Genomic DNA, 19,483 nt, shown 5'->3' on the forward strand with positions numbered 1-19,483 from the left:
AGTTAGGTCATCTGCTGGATAAGACCCCCGACCACCCTGAGAGGAGCGTAACCTTGCAATACCCAACACGCTTCCTCCCCCTCCCCCTCCCCCTCCCCGCTCCCTTCTGCCTTTAAGTACTTGGTTTCCTACAGCTCCTCAGCGCTCCTTTCTATCTGCTAGGTTGGATGCTGTCCAATTCAAGTTGATTTTTGCTCAAACTCTTAAAATGTTTAATATGCCTCAGTGTATCTCGTGAGAGTCTAGGTGTCCCAAGAGGAAAGGAAGGGAGAGCCTCCGCAGCCGCCAGGGGCAGGGGTCACCACCAGGGCACCGACCTGGGCCGCACCGACCTGGGGCGCCCCCTGAGCCCGCAGCTTTCCTGCTGCCTCCGGGGTGGGAGTCGCGCTGGGATCCTGGCTCCGCAGCTCCGTGGGAGGCGCTTTCAGACTCTGGCCATTTGCCTTTTCTGAACCGGGTGTGACTTAGACACCCACTGGGTCTCGGGTCAGACCGGGCCCGACTCAGAAACCCGGGGAGTCAAGGTCACACGGCCTCTGACGTGGAAACCGGAAGTCTTGGTCCGACTGAGAAACCAGACCGGGTCTGCAGTTGGACTGGGTCCAATTTAGAGACCCGCTGGGTCTGCGGTCTGACTGGGTCGCGTTCAAACTCAGGAAGTCGAGGTCGCCCAGCCTCAGACGGAGAAACCGGAAGTCTTGGTCTGACTGAGAAACCAGACCGGATGTGGGGCTGGACCGGGTCCGACGTAGAAACCGTACGGAGTCCGTCGTTCTGGGTCCACTCGGAAACCAGGAAGGGGTGGGTCCCGGCTGGGTTGGGTCTGCCTTACGCTGGACCGGCACCGGCGTGAGGCATCCGGTGAATACAATTTTATTGCAAGCCTGAACAAGCAGGCTAGCCTTACCAAAGGTAATCTTGAATTGCCGTGGCCACCGTGGAGAGCTTTTCACCTGCACAAACTTCTTCATTTATGAGATGCCCTGGAGTAAACGAGGTCTCCGCCAAGCGCTCTCGCCATAAAGAATAAAGGAAGAATTAATTTTCCTCTTCTGTGGTTCCCGGTGGCCGGGATAAGGCCTACCGGGGCTCCCTACTCACTCCAGTGCCTGCAGGCGGGATCCTGAGAAGACACAGAAGCCTCGGGGAGGAAAGAATTCTTCCCGAAGTCAGCTCTCCCTCCCACCTTTATCTCTCTGCCTGTAGTCTCCGGGCAAGAAAGGAAAGGTAAAATTTCACATGTCCTCCTTCTTTGCAAACTCAGACTGTCAGACAAAAACATTGGCAAGACTTGGATCTTTGAATTATGACGCCCTTTGCTTTGGGGTACCCACTGGTTGCCCATCCTTGCCCTCCCGGAGACAACCGTTGCTTTGTTGTTTGGCTCATTTTGTGTCCTTAGAACGTGTCTTTTTTTTTTTTTTTTTTTTTTTTTTTTATTTATGATAGTCACAGAGACAGAGAGAGAGAGAGGCATAGACACAGGCAGAGGGAGAAGCAGGCTCCATGCACCGGGAGCCCGACGTGGGACTCGATCCCGGGTCTCCAGGATCACGCCCTGGGCCAAAGGCAGGCGCTAAACCGCTGAGCCACCCAGGGTTCCCCTTAGAACGTGTCTTGGTCACAGATGGAGAGGCCCCCAAAAGATGACCATCCAGAGAGGTGGGAGGCGCCCCATCTGGGGCGAGCTCCCGGCGGGCAGGAATGTGGATTATGCTCCTTCTGGCTGGGGTCCTGTGCGTGTTGCCAGCTCTCAAAGGACTTGCCAAAGTCCATCTTGTGGTTTTATCTTTGAAAGTGGGAGGGCGGTGTCTTTTGCCTCCATGCATTTGCGGGGGGGGGGGGGGGGGGGGGGGTTGTGCAGTGCCGCCAGGAATATTTGCTGTTTGTCCTGGCTGAAACCCGAGAAGATACTTGAAAAGATTTCTTTTTAAAGTGTTCCATGGTCAGAAGTTGGCCACATGGGAAGCTGATAGAGCTTGATGGGAACTTTTTCTGTCCCTAATCTAGAAATGGACTATGTGCCTAGAGATAAAGGAAAACATTCGAAACCTTGGTGAGGATTTGCTAAAACATTCCAAGGACACAAAGCTCTAAGTCTAAAACATAGGAATCTTTTGATTTACGTCTTTATTTAAGATCTTCTTCCTAATATAAAGAAGCAGACTGAAGACAATATAGTGGATCAGTGGAGAAGTCATTTGATACCATGCAGGTTGCAACCCAATTCTTTTCGAGGAATTAGAAACAACTGTATTTGTCTTACAAATCTAGTTTTTCCAAGAATAGAAATGGGATCCTAGAAATAATTCAAAGCCCACCTATTTTTTTTTTTTTTTTTTACCAATCCCCAAACCTTCTCTATTCATTTCAAAAAGCTTGCAGATATTGTAAAACATCTGGATTTAGGGAACAAAAGTCCTTCTTGGTGGAACTTGCCTTCTCCCGCTGTGCTTTTGAGATGTAAGTATTCTATCTACATGGTGTTCTCCAGGAATCAGGGTGGTTCTTATCAGAGGGAAAAGAGAAAGAGAGAGACTATTTTGAAACTAGGCCTTTTAAAAATCTTACAGGTCTCTTTCACAAACATTAGTTTAAAAAAAAAAAATTCCATCTGATCAGGCAAATTTAACTTATTCCATCTTCCAGAAACACAATTTACATCCCACTATTCTTTCATAAAGTAGTGAGTTTGGCATTATTATACCTGTCTTTTGGCTAAAATATTCAAATAAAAACTATAAAGTTTCTGTATCTGTATATTCATGTATATTTAGATATGCATGTTATAATATGCAGTTTTTTCTACCTCTGGGTTGAATTGCCAAAATTCATATGTAAATAGCTCTATATAATGGCTTAAAGAAAACTAAACATGTATACTCCCAGAAATATAGAACACCTAAAGCATGAGCTACAAAAGTGAAGATAAACAAGTGGTACCACATCAAACTAAAAAGCTTCTGCAGCAAAAAGAGCCATCAACAAGATGAGGAAACAAGCTGTGGAATGGGGGAGGAGGTGGAGATTGCCAACCATATATCTAATAAGAATAAATGTCCAAAATACATAAAGAACTCCTAAAACCCTAGCAAAAAAACCAAATAACCCAATTTTAAGAATCGGCAACGGATCTGACATTTCTCCAAAGAAGATATATGAAAGGCCAATAGATATGTGAAAAGATGCTTAACATCACTAATCATTAGGAAAATGCAAATTAAAACCACAATGAGGGGCACCTGGGTGGCTCAGTTGGTTGAGCGGCTGACTTGGTTTCAGCCCAGGTCATGATCTCAGGGTTATGAGATCGAGCCCCACATCAGGCTCCACACTTAGCAGGGAGTCTACTTGATATTCTCTCTCTCTCTCTCCCTCTCCTTCTGCCCTCCCCCCACTTGCTCTCTCTTTCTAATAAATAAATCTTTTAAAAAATATATCTGCAGTCTCCAGTTCATAGCAGCATTATTTTCAATAGACAAAATATGGAAACAGCCTACATGTCCATTGATGGATGAATGGATAAAGGAGTTGTGGAGTGTGTGTATACATAAAATAGATATTATTAATATAATATTAATTATATAATTATATATTATAATATTATTATAATAATATATTATTCATTCTTAAAAAATACAAGGAGGTTTTACAATTTGCAACAATGTGGATGGATGCTGAAGATATGCTAAGTGAAATAAGTCAGACAGGGAAAGACTCATACTCTAGGATCTCCTGTCAGACTCTATTTAGAATTTGATTTTTAGAACATCAAAAGGTTTGAATATTTGAATAAATAGGATTACTGATCATTATGAAATAATAATTAACTACTTAATGAAAATGGTTATAGAAGATGTTAAAGGCAAATACAGAAGGTTACATAGGTGTGAACAAAACCTCGCTCTTTTAATACTGAGAATACTGGGTTTTCTTTTTTTTTCTTAAGATTTTATTTGTTTATTCATGAGAGGCACAGAGAGAGAGAGAGAGAGAGAAAGAAAGAGAGGCAGAGACACAGGCAGAGGGAGAAGCAGGCTCCATGCAGGGAGCACTACGCAGCACTCCAGGATGACACCCTGGGCCGAAGGCAGGAACTAAACTGCTGAGCCACCCAGGGATCCCCCAGAATATTGGGTTTTCTTAAGTAAGCAAAGAGCTATAAAAGTTCATGGCCCTCATACTGCTTGTTTGAGTTGTTTGTCTCCAACAAAAAAAATCAATATTGTGCTAAATATAGTTTAGCCTATTTTTATTTTCATATGTATTAGATTAACAGATAAACTGAGGCACATTAAAAGTCTTTAAGAGTTTGAGCAAAAATTGATTCAAATCAAATAGCAGCTAATCCAGCCATATCAATGTCAAGAGTACTTGGGTGCTTTTTATGAAAATTACTTTTGTAAAAGCATCAGAGTAAAACACTGCCTGTAAATAATGAAAGACTTTAAAAGGCCCATTCTTAAAGATCTCATGAGAATTCATTATAATGGAATTGACAAGTAAATATGGTATTTTTCTGACACATAACATTTTAAGATAATAACTGGAATTATAACTGATAACATTATACCAACACTGTTGTTGCCAAATTACAAAGTGTCAAAACTTGGATGGATATTTCACAACTGAAGAAGGCTCCACTTGACATCTGGTCCTGTGCCAATGCCGGAGACCTCAAAATCAAATTGGCTAGGAAGAGAACTAGCTCCCATTGAGGCAGATTGCTTTTCCCAAGATGTCAGATCAAAACATTTTTTTCCATTCCTCCTTCCCTTTCTGACTATCCTTTTGCTAATTCTTACACCATGCAGGTATTTATGATTCTCTTGTCTATCTTTTGCTTTTCTCCGTCCCGGGACATAGCAGGCCATCGCAAGGGGAGTGTGTGTGTGTGTGTGTGTGTGTAATCCTACGTCCAAATGACTTTGAGATATAGCTCTGCCCATCACAAACATCTCCAGAATTTCCAATGCCTCAGTTTCTTTGGAACAAACTCAGCCTTCTCTCTATCATGTTGGAACTACTTAACCCTGGGGTCCATTTCTTTGGCTAACAACCCCAAACTTGGAGAACTTTGCATCTGGGCTCTCTACAAAGAAGGGGATACAAGGCAGGGAAAATAAGAATAAAACTGTGTAGTCTACAGACCCTTACATTATATTGGCCTCCATGGCTATCACCTTTTTATTCCCAAGCCACAGACTCAAACGGCAATCACCAGGAGATATTTGTGACTCAAAATGTGCTTCTTTTTGGCAGATGCCTAGGAGTAAGTGCAAATGAAGCTATGATTAGGAACCTGCCCTTAACTCTTAAAGATATTTCAGAATCTGCTGCTAAAGCAATAGCCCAAGGAAGATCTCTAAACCTATCCAAGTGGTTCTTGATGATAGCCCTTGATTATTATTTTTGCTGAGCAAAAAGACGTCTGTGCTATGGTCAGCACCACTTGTTGCACTTCGATTAACACTTAGTAAAGCTGAGACTCGGCTACATAAGATCACTGAACAAGTCAGCTTAAAAGAGTGACTCCTTCGGAATGTCTGGGTGGCTCAGTGGTTGAGCATCTGTCTTTAGCTCAGGTCCTGATCCCAGGGTCCTGGGATCCACTCCCACATCAGGTTCCCCACAGGGAGCCTATTCCTCCCTCTGCCTGTATCTCTGCCTTTCTCTCTGTGTGTCTCATGAATAAATAAATAAAATCTTTAGAAAAAAAAACAAGAGCGACTCCTTCAAATGGGTCTTTTTTTGACTAATTTATTCTGATTGGTTTGGGTCATAGAGACCATGGCTCTGAAGTACAGTCACTGGAAATTTTCCCTCTTTCAATTATCATACTGGTCTCTTGGCATATTGTTTTCACTCAGAAGTCTTAAATGCATGTTTGAAAGGGGAAAAAAAGTGCACGTTTCTACCACTAACCACCAAGCAAATGATTTCCCTAAGAATAGAACATCAGAAAAGGAACAAAAACAATGATCACATTAAAGAATGTGAACCTGATCTCATGACCTGTTAATACCATGCAGAGATTCAGCAAAAACTATGAAAACTCCAGAGTGATAGCAGGGAGTAGTGATAACTTAAACTTTTTATTACAAGTCTCAGGCTGAGAGTCTGATCAAAACGGGGAGAGGTATTGTTAAAAATAAGACAACAACAACAACAAACAACAGGCCTAAAATGGAATGGCTTCTGCTGAGCCCTATGTCACCAAACAGACTGAACTTAATTACAGTTATGTCTCTCTCAGAAATGAAATCTTAAACCAGTCAGCAATGGGGTGCCTGGGTGGGTCAGTTGGTTAAGCACCTGCCTTCAGCTCAGGTCATGGTTCTGGGGTCCTGGGATTCAAGGTTCCTCCCTGGGTTTAAGGATTGAGACCTGAGCAGTTTCCTTGCTCAGGAAGGACCTTGCTTGTCCCTCTACCTCTCCCCTCTGCCCCTCCCACCACTCATTTCCCCTCTCTCTCTCAAATAAATAAAATATTTAAAAACAAAACAAAAGTCTCCCTCTGCCTGTTCTCTCTCTCTCCAGATAAATAAATGGATAGATAGATAAATAGATGATAGATAGATAGATAGATAGATAGATAGATAGATAGATAGATAGATGATAAATAATCCCTGATCAGCACTAGTTAGGTAATCTGCCTAATAGGTCCTTACCATCCCTTAAAGGGAAGAAATCTTGCAACAACCAACCCACTTTTTTGCTTAGTATAACTTCCTTGTTCCTGTTCCTTTCTGCCTATAAACATATTACATTTTGTTCAGCAACTTGAACTTCTTTTCTGTCTACTAGATTGGATGTTGCCTGATCTGAATTAATTTTTGCTTAAAATTTTAAATATGCCCCAGTTTATCTTTTAACACTATTAACGTATATGAAAACAAAAACAGGCTAAACTGTATTTAGCACAGTATTGGTTTTTCATTGGAGACACATGAATCATAAGCAGTATGGGAGCCATGAACTGACGTAGTAAAGTAATGGTGGCAGAGTTACTGTGGTTTTACAAGCCCTTCAGAACTATAAGAAAATATCTGGTTGGGCTCTGAATAAAATGTGTGAATTGGACATTGATTTCCTTCCTGCCGCAATGCAAGAACATTATTTTCTTTTTTTTTTTTAAGATTTTATTTATTTATTTATGACAGACACACAGAGAGAGGCAGAGACACAGGCAGAGGGAGAAGCAGGCTTCATGCAGGGAACCTGATGTGGGACTCGATCCTAGGACTCCAGGATCACGCCCCGAGCAAAAGGCAGATACTCAAACACTCAGTTACCCAGGCATCCCAAGAACATTATTTCCAACAGTATTTGCCAAAGGCAGCCTCTGGTTTCTTCTGCCAACAACAACAAAAAATTAAGAAAAAATAAAATAAAATAAAATGGAAAGAAAAAAAGGAAATCTTAGAATTTGAACCCAAGAATTCTGACAGTGACTCCTATTGTTCCTGCATATTGAATAGCATCCTTGTACAGCACATCTACATGTTCATGTCTAATAAATATTTGCCAATGGGATTTATTCTGAAAACCACTCCCTTATTTCTTATTTGTATTTACAGAATTATATAGAAGACAAGTACTCTCAAATATAAATGGGACATAAATATTCTGTTTGCCATGTAAACATAACACAAATGCACAAACCTTTCTTCCTAGACAGATTATGTTAGAAATGCAAAGAGAACAGACAGGAAAGATGAAATTTCAGGTCTTTCATAACTCACATATTGCATCTGTGGGGGGATCCTGGCAAGAAACAGAAGGCGTGGTAGAATGAAGGTAATTGAGAAGAATTTAATAAAAGACATTATTTACAGGATTCTTGGGTGGCTCAGCAGTTGAGCGTCTGCCTTTGGCTCAGGGTGTGATCCTGGGGTCCTGGGATCGAGTTCCACATCAGGCTCTCCTCAGAAAGCTTGTTTCTCCCTCTGCCTGTGTCTCTGCCTGTCTCTCTCTCTCTCATAAATAAATAAAATCTTTTAAAAAAGACATTATTTACAAAAATATGAGCAAAGTTAGGGAAAGCCCACAAGGATAGGGGCTAGCCATGGAGAGGAGAAGAAAAGGGGAAGATATTGCCCCTCATGACCTAAAGGGGTAAGAAGAGGGAAGGAGTATCGCAAAGGATGGCTGCCTGATAGGAGTGTGGCTTTCAGAAGAGGGACACAACCTTTCTATCAGAAAGTTAGAAGTATAGGTCCTAACCTTGCATGTCTACTCCCCTTGAGATTCTGCTGCTGTTTTCTGTTGGCTGAACCAACATGGAAGCAGAGTGAAGGAAGCTCATTGATACTGTCCAGACAAATGAGCCTTCCAGGACCAAAAAAGAGTGGAGAAGACAGGGTCTGGAAAGACCGACAGAAAATGTCCATCTCAGTCCATCTGTTTGACTTTAGCATCTACTCTTGTCTTTTGTCCGGATAAGAGTAGCCAAAGTCTCATCATTTATTATCACAGAATGGTGTCAATTCTTTCATAGTTCCAATAGAAACTAAAAGTCTTTTCTCATTATTAGTGCCTTTTAAATAATTGAGCAAAGAGAGAAGCAAAAATATTAACCTAAAATATAGCTATTACAGTCCTGACTTCTGTATCTCGTCTATTATCTGTTGCCAGGGCTTAATTTGATCATCAGCTTTCCTTCTCCAATCACCCATTTCATGGCTTCCCTACTACTTCCCATGCTACTCTGATAGCATCCCTGCTAGACAGATTCTTGACCAGATTTTCAATACTGTTGCCTTAGTCTGTTTATGCTGTTTTAACAAAATAGCACAAGCTGGGTGGCTTAATAACATCAGAAATGTATTTCTCACAATTCTGGAGTCTGGGACATCCAAGATCAGGGTGCCAGCAGATTCTGTATCTACTGAGGGCCTGCCTCCTGGTTCATAGAGGGATGTTCTCACTGTGTCCTCATGTGGTAGAAGGGACATGGAATCTCCCTGGGGTATATTTTATAATGGCATCAATTCCACCCATGAAGCTCTGCCCTCATGACCTAATTACTTCATAGAGACCCCACTTCCAAACACCATTCATATTGGGAATTAGGTTTCAACATATAATGGGGGGGGGGCACAAATATTCAGACCATATAACTGGGGAATCTAGGTCCTAGGTCTTTGGAATCTAGATTGTTGTAATTTTCCACTGTCCAGAACTAGTGGGCAGGAGAGTAACAGATAATCCAGTGTTTCCTTGGGATTCCAGCCATAGTCTCTTATTGTGTGATGGCATCCAAATTCTCCAAAGTACTCGAATAAATCACCCAACTCCTACATCTCTGTTGTTTGAATAGTCTAAAATGGCCAGGAAAGAGTCCAAAAGGCCAGGTGTTAGCTCCTAATTTAATAGAACTGTGCTTCTATCATGAGACTAGGGTTTCTAGCCCACCCAGAACAACTTTGTTGGTATAGAAAGCAAAAAAGTACTTAAATGGATTATAGGTATAGTGGTGATGATGTCAGTATCACCTGTATGTCTTGCTTCCTAGAATAAGAATTCAGGTTTAGAAGTTACCTTCTAGCCCTGTTGATAAAAATATATATCCCATCTTGTGGGATGGCATCCTAACCTCATGGAGTCTTGCCTCCAAGATGGCACCCTGGTCAATCCTTTAGCATACCATTTTACTATTCTATCAAGCTGTCCCTTTCTGGATAATGAGGCATATGGGAATAGCAGTGATTTTTATGAGAATGAAGCTTTTGCTCCTATTTCTTTACCATAAAGTGAGTGATCTAATGATCAGCAATATCGGATGTCAACAAATCAGGCATGCTTCAAACCCACAAATGATAATGCCTGCAGATTTGCTGCAAGCGGGGGAGGTAAAGCTGTAACTAGAGAGTAAGCATCTATTGCTATGATGACAAATTATTGACCTCTCCAAAATGGAAAGAAATGATGTCTGTCTAGGGCTTAGCACTGGCTTTTGCTTTGCTCTTTCTTTATTTCATTCGTTAGTTCATTCATTCTTTCTTATGATGAATTTATCTAATCAATCACTAAGTATAATGGCTTTTTCTCTATATCTTATTTATTTATTTTTATTTTAATTACAGTGTATTTAACATACACACAGTGTTATATTAATTTCATTTATTTATCTATGTATGTCCTTCCTATTATCATTTCTTTTTTCTTTTCTTTTCTTTTCTTTTCTTTTCTTTTCTCTTCTTTTCTTTTTTTTTCTTTTTCTTTTCTTTCCCTCTCACTTCTGTATTTGCTGGGATTCTTTTCAAATGAGCATTTATCATTTTTCTAAAACAAAGTCAATAAAGTGACCATTCTTTTAAGATGTGCTTGTAAAACAGCAACAACAACTAGGCAACAATTGCTTCAACTAACTCATTAAAATAAATCAAAAGGGAAGAGATTGTAATGAATAGCTTGTACTCTTTTCCTTTATTTTTCCCAGAAAGTCTCATATTATCATGAATTTTATAATAGTATGATCAAAAGGATCATGGAATTGTGTTTTCCAATTTATGTTCAAAATTTTCTTCAAAGACAGCCAAATCCTTGGTAGTTTCCAAAAAGAATATAGCTAACACACCTTAGGGGTGATATCAGACACTCTTTCAAACCTGGCAGATGCCATTTAGTACACTGAATTATTAAATTATTTCTAGTAACCTAATGGCTTAAAAGACTTGCTGGATCTTCCCATAGCATCAAATTATTCTTCAATAGGAACTTAAGATAGTAGAAATTGATTCACCATGTACATAAACAATGTGCTTGATACAGCTAATTGCTTCTTGAGGCAAGTTGAAGGTAACTATTCTATGCTACTCAAACCCTGATATCTCTATTTCTAGTCATATATTTTCAAAAGATACTATTATCAAATATTTAAATAATTCTAAATTATCTTATTAAAATTATATTTCTATTATGGAACATTGATTTAAAAAAAGGAATCACAATACAGTCATTCAAAACTAACAAATACAAATGAAATACAAATAGGATTTTAACAGTGCACAGGAGGCATCTGAACAGATAGTATAAAGAAAATTATTTTAATTAGTGCACTAATGTTTGGGGTTGAATTGTGTTCTCCCCAAATTCGTGTGTTGAAGTCAGGAATAGGGTTGTTGCAAAGATATTAGTTAGGATCAGAATGGAATAGGGTGGGCCCTTAATCTAAGATGACTGTTGTCCTTACAAAATGAGGAAATGTGGACACATAAGAAGAACATTCTGTGATTGGACTTAAACAACACAGTCACGGAGATACCTGGAGCACATTCTTCCCTAGTGCCTTCAGAGGCAACATGGACTTCTAGACTCCAGAACTGTGAGACAATAAGTTCCTATTGTTTAAGACACTCAATTTATGATACTTTATTACCACAGCCCTAGAAAACTAATCCAAGTATTAAAAGAGGTTGGCAATGATACACCAATATTTTATGATAGATATTCAGTTGCATAACTATTACTCATGAGAAACTCATTTAAGAGACAAAAGGAGGAAAATGAGCAGAAAAAATACTCAAGCAAACTAACAATATCTCCAAGAAGGTTGTTCTCATGCTCTTATCAAGGTTTCCAGTCCAAGGTGAGGCCAAAGGACTGATTTCCTTAGGAAACAGTGTCATGAAGGAGTCAGCAGGCAGAGAAAATTAATGACCAAAATGCCACATTGAACTGCAGATCTGTAGATATACTGAATCAGCTCTAAGACATTGCTCTAATAAATAATATACACATCTCATCTGAATGAGACTTAAATATTCAAGTAGTTGAAATTTAAGAATATTTGCCTCTTTTCAGTCTTATTAGACTTCCTAAGAAACTAATCATTTCTATCTGTTGGCCATAGGAGTCTCAAATCCTGCACATTTATCGTCAAAATGTTCATCAATTTCCAGATAACGTAAACCCACAAATATTTCCAGTGACCCTCTGTGAAGTAGAACAACAAAAACCAACATGAAAAGATAACCTCAGTGTTGTGCCAACATGAAAATATACAAATAGCTTCTGTTTCGACATGTATGTAACAAAACACAAAAATTAAAAAAAAAAACAAATATATGGTTGAGAGAAAACAGTGTTTTGGATAGGGTTTTCTTGTTCTGTGGTTTCTGAACCTCTGATGCATTGCTTGTACATCTTAGAATATTAGTATTTTATTCTGAAAAACAGGAGTTGATCCATTTTTTTAGAGATAGTGTAAATTTTATTCGTGGATTATTGAAAACAACCAGAGATTCATGCACAACATTGTGGAATTGTTTTTGATAAATTATCCTTGGCATTCTGGTTCAATTCCTACATTGAAGGACATTACAAGAAGGAACTGTATAGACTAGCTATTATTCCTGGCAGGAAAAAAAAAAAAAGGTAATTCCAAAGATTTGATGGAAGAGATCCTGGGAAGGAACTTTATAGTGGGCAAGGATTAAAAGAACCAACAAAGGATAGCAATACATGACTGGATATGGAGGAGTAAGGGAGAAAATGTTGTTACCAGAACCATGGAAGAGCTATAGGTATGGGAGAAGGCTACCACAGGAGCTCTTGCCTGAAGTTAAGGAATATAGTTGCTGCTGGAACCATAGGCCCTGCATGGTGGGAGGAGAGTAAATCAGGACTCTGAACTATTTCTACTCTGCCTTTGCTTTTTTGTTGGTTTCTGTCAAAGTGCAAGAAAGTCCAGGAGAGGGAACTCAAGGAGGCCAGCCTTCAAAGACTTTATGAAGCAAGAAAAAAAAAAGTGGAGAAAACAGAGAGGGGGTTCACTTGGTTACTCCATTTAGTTAAAAGAATGTTAAAATACTCCCTACGACAGTGCTACGGTATCCTTTATGACCACCCATTGGGAGGAATTTCCTATAAGATTCAATTCCAAGAATGATTCCACTTACCTTGTATCTTCCCTTATCTAATAGAGCTTTTTAATATTTTCTCTTTGTTTTGGTTTATAGGAAACTTAAATGTGTGTCCTAGTTCTGATATCATATACAGGTCTTATAGCATCAGGTAGCTACAAGCCTTGTCCTTGGTTTGTTTTTAATTATTTTGTTTTCAATTTTCCCATAATTTGTAATTTGATATGCTGTATATATTGTGTAAAAAAATAATAATTCATCAGAATGAAAAACTTCTCTTCTTCAAAGTTTATTTAGAAAATAAAAAGGCAAGCCACAGACTGGAAGAAAAAAAAATGCAATACATATATCTGCAAAGAATATATGGGGGGAATATGTGAAGACACCTACAAATCAATACTATGGACAAATATCAAGGAAAAAATTGAGTGGGTACTTTACAAAAGAAGATATGGGAAGAACCAGTATAATATAAATGACATACACTGCTATTAGTCATTAGTGAAATACAAACCCACAAAAATGGTTTTCAAAAACTGGCAATATTAAATTTTAGAGAGACTGTGAAATAACCAGAACTCTCATCTGTTGTTGATGGTAGCGTAAAGTATTACAACCCTTTGAAAAACTATTTGGCAGTTATATTTTTTTCTTTAAAATGAAACATGTAACTACACTATGACTCAGCAATTCCATTCCCATGCCCCTACCCAGGAGAAAATGATAATGTATGTCCCCTTAAAGATTGATACTGGAAACGTCAGAAGAGATTTATAAATCATGTGAAAACCTGGAAACAACTGGAATGTTCATAAACACTGGAAATTAATAAACACATTGTAGTTCAATGTGATATAATGCAATGTAATGCTACTTAGCAGTGAAAGGAACAACTATTGAAACATATGGCAGCACTAATAAATTTCAAAATTATAATGCTGAGTTAGAAAGTCTTACTCAAAAGAGTACATGTTGTAGAATTGCATTTATGTGAAGTTTACAATAGGTAAAATAAATTCATGAAGACAGAAATTGGATCAATGAATGCTTCTGGTCAGGGGAGCAGATTGACTAAATAAAGAGGCACAAAGTTTCTAGGATCATGGAAACATTGTAAACCATAGTTGAGGTGATATATATGTTAAGCTTTTACTTAATGAACTCTGCACTTAAAATATGTGCATTTTGTGATATGTAAATTCAACTAAAAAGTATTAGAAAAAAAAATTTTGACTAGGAAGACATGATAAGAAACCTGAATGAATCTATGTAGGGCTACATTTGTCAACTATCTGCCCAGATCCTCAAACCTCTGCACAAAAGTACACTTTAAGGAATATATAATAGTAATTTTTGTGAACTATTAGCCATTACTGGAGGTCAATTTCTTTCAATTCATTTAAACAAACATTTACTAAGTTCCTACTCTGAAAAAGACATTGAAGGCAATATTGGTGAAAGACAGGAAGATTCCCTATCATCAAGTAACTTGTCTAATAATAGGGTTTGAAAGACTGCAGTGAGAACTACTTCAAAGGCAAATTAAAAAATATTAAAATGTTAGCTAGTACAGGTTACAAAGTCATAGTTATTATAGTGGTCCTTGTACCTAGCATAGTGTGAGATATGGGGCAGGAGGAATTTCTAAAACCAAGTATTATTAAAGAATAATAAAGATATACCACTTTAAGGCAAAATTAGAAAGAAAAAAGGAGGGGGTAAAAACTGAGCCTTTTACTCCTCCTTTGAATCCTTTAGTACAGCAGCTTATCCAAAACCTGGTGACTGTGATATGTTAAAAGAGCTATGAGGTGGAGCAAAGCAGTAGCAAATTAATGTCCTTGAGGCTTTTTTTTTTTTTTTTTTTTGGTCTTGACTAGTTAAGTAGATCCTGGGGAAGATGGATTGAACTTTCCACAGGTAAACTCTGTAGGTCAATGAAAATTTGAGTGTTTTCTTCTGGTGGATTTTGATCTATTACTTGCTTTTTAGATTGTAAAGCAAAAATACACAATGGCAATAATAATAATACAATACCTAGAGAAAAGTGTAGTGGTTAAGAGGCTTGGAATCCTGACTCTGTCACGTACCATCTCTGAGCAAGTCATTTAGTTTCTCCTTTGCCTTAGTGTCTCATCTGAAAATGGGAATAAAATGCAGTAGCTACATCATAGAGTGTTTTTGAGAATGATATATGATATTCATATGAACAACACAGCAATTCCCTAGGATGTAAACACTCAATAAATGTCTATTTTATTACTTTAAAAGTCACAAAGCCCTTCTGTATACTGCCTGGCTTTGGTGACAACTTAACATACATTAATTGTAATAATATTCAATATTTTTAATTTCGCTTTAATTCTTTTAACCTCAGCACTGTCTATGAGGCCTGGTACAACAAATATGTGTCCAATAAATAAACAAAATCTCACATCAAAAAAAGAAATTGAAATTGTCAAGTGGCCTGATTTTTTTTTTTTAAACCAAACCAACACCTTTCAAAATAAACTCAGGGGATATAATTAAAAGCTCCACAAATGACATATAGAGGAAAGTGAAATAAGAACAAAGACATTTTGTATGGTAAGAAAAAGGAAAACATTCTCATGCAAAATGGTCCGAATTGATCAGGAGGGATAATGGAACAGAGAGGTCTTTTTAAAAGCAAAATCAATACTCTGATGGAAAAAAGACTATTGCTCATTTTAAAGTGAGAAAATGGAAAGAAAAAAAACCAAACCAGAACATATGTGACAGTGCTGGAAAGCAAATCGGGATTTGTCAAAGGAAGAAAATATCAACAATTGAACTTGTAATACAATAGCTTCCCATTTTCCAACATACATCTTAATTTAGACACAATGACATAAGGAAATTAACAGAATGCCACAACAGCATTAGAAGGTAAAAGTAGCAATAGTAGGGATGTAAAAGAGAGACATGGCAGATGGGGTGTGTTTGATGCCAGATAATCCAGTTTCAGTTATTGATCCTCACTGTCTGCCAATCAATATCCTTTCTCTGTTTGCCAACTGATTTCTGCATCCTTGTGTGCATGTGCACATGCACACACACACACACACACACACACATCCTTGAAAAGGACATGCAGCCCAAGTCTGTTGAAGGGAAAAACCGTAACAGAGATCTGGAAACCACTCTGTATGACAAGACTGGGAGGAGAGCACCAAGTTGCCTCCATTGTAGAAAAGCAGCTGTCTTGGAGGCTGTCAGAAGACTTTTTATTCTATTAAAATTGAGAACTGAAGACTCAGAGACCTTGTCAAAGTGTTTCCACAAGCAGGAAACTTTATGCAAAATTATGAAGTAGTGAATGTTAGTGAGTGGAAGCACACCATTCCCTCAGAAGTGTGGGATTTGAGGACAGAAAGGTCTACAGAGAAATGCTGATCATGTCACTTAACAGCTGAATCGCTGGCTTAAAAGTGCCCAATGCATTTAACCTCACAGACATTTTTCCCTCTTCTGAAAAACAAGGCTATTCATTTTACTTTAAAGAGTTGTTGAGAGTTTTAAATATAAAAATCTCTGGCTTACTATTCCATCAGTGAGTGTTCCATATATGTCTATATATGTTATGGAGAATAATTTATATTTTATTTTATTTATTTAATTTTATTTTAGAATTTCTTTGTATTATTTTTTCCCAGAGAATCCTACTACAGTTTTTTGGGGGGGTTGGTGGGGGACGATTGGGGGGGGGAGTTGTTATTTTGTTTTTGTATGGTTTTGTTCTGTTTTTAGAATTTCTGCCTTTTAAAAAAAAATGTTGGGGATCCCTGGGTGGCTCAGCAGTTGAGTGCCTGCCTTTGGCCCAGGGCGTGATCCTGGAGTGCTGAGATCGAGTCCTGAGATGGGCTCCCTGCGTGGAGCCTGCTTCTCCCTCTGCATGTGTCTCTGCCGGTCTCTCTCTCTCTTTTACGAATAAAATAAATAAATAAAATCTAAAAAAAAATAAATAAAGTGTTGCATAGTGCCCCCAGGGGAGAGGACACCAGCGAAAACACAGAAGGAGAGAGAAAAGCAGGTAAAAGTGGAGAAATGAGAAAAGAGTGATTCCTAGCTATCTGAAACACAAACAGATGCCTGGTCTCTAGGTACAGCAAGGAAATTCTGCAGCTGTGGATCTTTGAACCCTTTGGAATGGTTACTATGTACTTTCCAGTAATTAATGAAAAGAGAGCTGTTAATAACACATATTTTTTGTGGTTGAATGTTGTTTATATATTAGTCATTTTTCTGATTCTTTCTTCCTTCTTTGTTTCCATTCCTCTTTGAGAAGATGATCTGTTCTGTGCTCCTTATCCTGAAAAAGGAATGTAACAGCATGAATCTTGAAAGAGCCTGGTAAGCTTTTACTTTTAATTTCAAAATGTTTAAATATTTAAAGACAAGGGACAACACAACTGTTTGGGGGAACATGTGGGTGGAAAACAGGCCTTCCCACAAACCTTTACCAAACCTCTCCCCCACTATTCTGATTAAAGAAAGTATTTCTTCAGTCTTGGAAAGGAGTAGAAAAGTGGAGAAGAGATCATGAAAGGTTTATGGGTCTAGGAGGAAGCATAAGCCTGTAGAGGTTTCAAGGACTTTTATCCATTGAATTCAGAGTATTTTCAATAGGGACCTGAGAGGTATAAATGTGAATGATCAGTGTTGGGCCCTCTGCCAGGAATAGGTCCTATCCTATGCTTCTTGCTATCCCTGGGGCCACTCTTCCCTTACACTGTGTACTCTGAAACAAAGTTCTTATTTAATCCACCAGTTACACAACATTTTTATTACATTTATGCTATGGTCTAAGTGTTTATGTCCTCTTGAAATTCATATATTGAAATCCTAACTCGTATGATGATGGTATTAGGAGGTGGGGCTTTCAATGAACTGATTCAGATTATGAAGGTGAAGCACTCATGCATGTGATTCTTACATTATTATAATTTTATGTCATTCTGATAAAAGAGACTCAAGAAACTCCCTTGCTCTTTGCAGCATGTAAGAGCATTGTAAAAAGACAGCCATCCAGGAAGTGGTCTTCACCAGACACCATATCTGCCAGTGCTTGATCTTGGATTTTCTGGCCTCCACAACTATGAGAAATAATATTTGATTATTTATAATACACTCAGTCCGTGGTATTATAGCAGCCCTAATGAGCTGAAATTTCTAATGATTATCTTGGATGATTTTATAGGAAGAGAACTCACTTTTATGATAAAATTTAAAAGGAATTTTGATATCTATAAAATGAAATAATGTTGATAGATTTTAAATGAGTTTGGGGATAACCCACAACTCTACACTATTGAGACTTTCCTTGTAGGAATATGGTTCCTCTCTTCATGTCTTAAAATTTTCCTTTGTGTCCTTCTGTTGAGTTTTGGGATGTAAGGTGAGCTCTGTATTTCTTAAGTTTATTACTAGGTAATTTTGATGTTGTTGATACTGTGATTTTGGTAATGATTCTACATAACATTCACTCCATATTGATGATGTATCAGGCACTCTGCTGAGCAACTTATTAGTATTAATTTAATTCTCGCAATAATCCTGTGAGTTAAGAACTATATGAAACCCATTTCGAAACTATAAAGTTGATTCTCAGATGAATTAAAGAATTTACCCAAAGTCATGCAGCAAGCATATGGAAGAGTCAAGATTTAAAACTAGATTTGTCTCTACATCATACTATTTTTCTTTATCATTAGACTATTCTGTTCCACCTCTTTGATTTAAGGAAACACACACACACATACACACACAATATTTTTTAATTAACAGGCTACAAAAATCTTCCATGAGATAATCCTAATTTTCTGGGACATGTTAACTGATACAAACAGTTTGTAAATATTGTTTAGAAAGAAATTAGTATGATAGAGTTAGCCTTATAAACCTCAGTTGATTAGCTATAAACCTTTTTTCACTTCATACCTTGGGTGACTGGGGGAAATTAATGTCAGCATGCTTTCACTAACAATATTTATCTAAGTTCTAGCTCTTACCTGGAATTTCCTATATATGTATGTTAAGGAATGTTACTATCCAAGATGATTAAGTATTCTACTTAATAATTCTTTAATCATTAATGAGGCCCTGCTGCCGTAAAATTTTGGAGGAAAGTCTTTAATAGGTTTATGCCACTATGTTTGCCACTTGAACAGAAAGAAGGGGAGAACCAAGCTCATTTTATATTTATTATACTTACTTCAGTAATAAACTGTGAAACTATCAAATATTCAGCTAACTTCTCTGTTTTTAAGTTTCCACACTTTGCAAATTGAAATAATAATACCACAGTCCTTAGTGGCCGTAAATGATATAACATTTATGTTTTATTATTCATCAGGTATCTGAGTAGCATTCTTATTGGCTAAAAAGATAGCAACAATCTAGTGATAGAATGATGTATCTCTTAGTGCTTTGTTGAGAACCTTGATGTGAACTCGTGCGAAACTGCAAAAATGGAGAATTATTTTTCTCTTTGGTATACTTCCTACTAGTATAAATAAAAAATTAACTCCAAAGAGCATAAGTGAATTATTTGATTCTCTGGCTCAAGCTACATAAGAGCTATTGGAATTATTATT

At 38.0% G+C, this 19,483-nt stretch overlaps 1 long non-coding RNA gene across 1 annotated transcript in view; it reads left to right on the forward strand.

Annotated features, from left to right (window-relative positions):
* The first annotated feature begins 320 nt into the window (after positions 1-320).
* Positions 321-19,483, forward strand: part of LOC144286345 (uncharacterized) — a 71,990-nt gene continuing 52,827 nt past the window's right edge. The window contains exons 1-3 of the long non-coding RNA XR_013354417.1: positions 321-1,227; positions 2,379-2,463; positions 17,176-17,240. This is a non-coding gene — a long non-coding RNA (uncharacterized LOC144286345). The remainder of the gene's footprint in view (positions 1,228-2,378; positions 2,464-17,175; positions 17,241-19,483) is intronic.

The sequence above is a fragment of the Canis aureus genome, chromosome 16 (genome assembly GCF_053574225.1).
Source record: "Canis aureus isolate CA01 chromosome 16, VMU_Caureus_v.1.0, whole genome shotgun sequence".
NCBI lineage: Eukaryota > Metazoa > Chordata > Mammalia > Carnivora > Canidae > Canis > Canis aureus.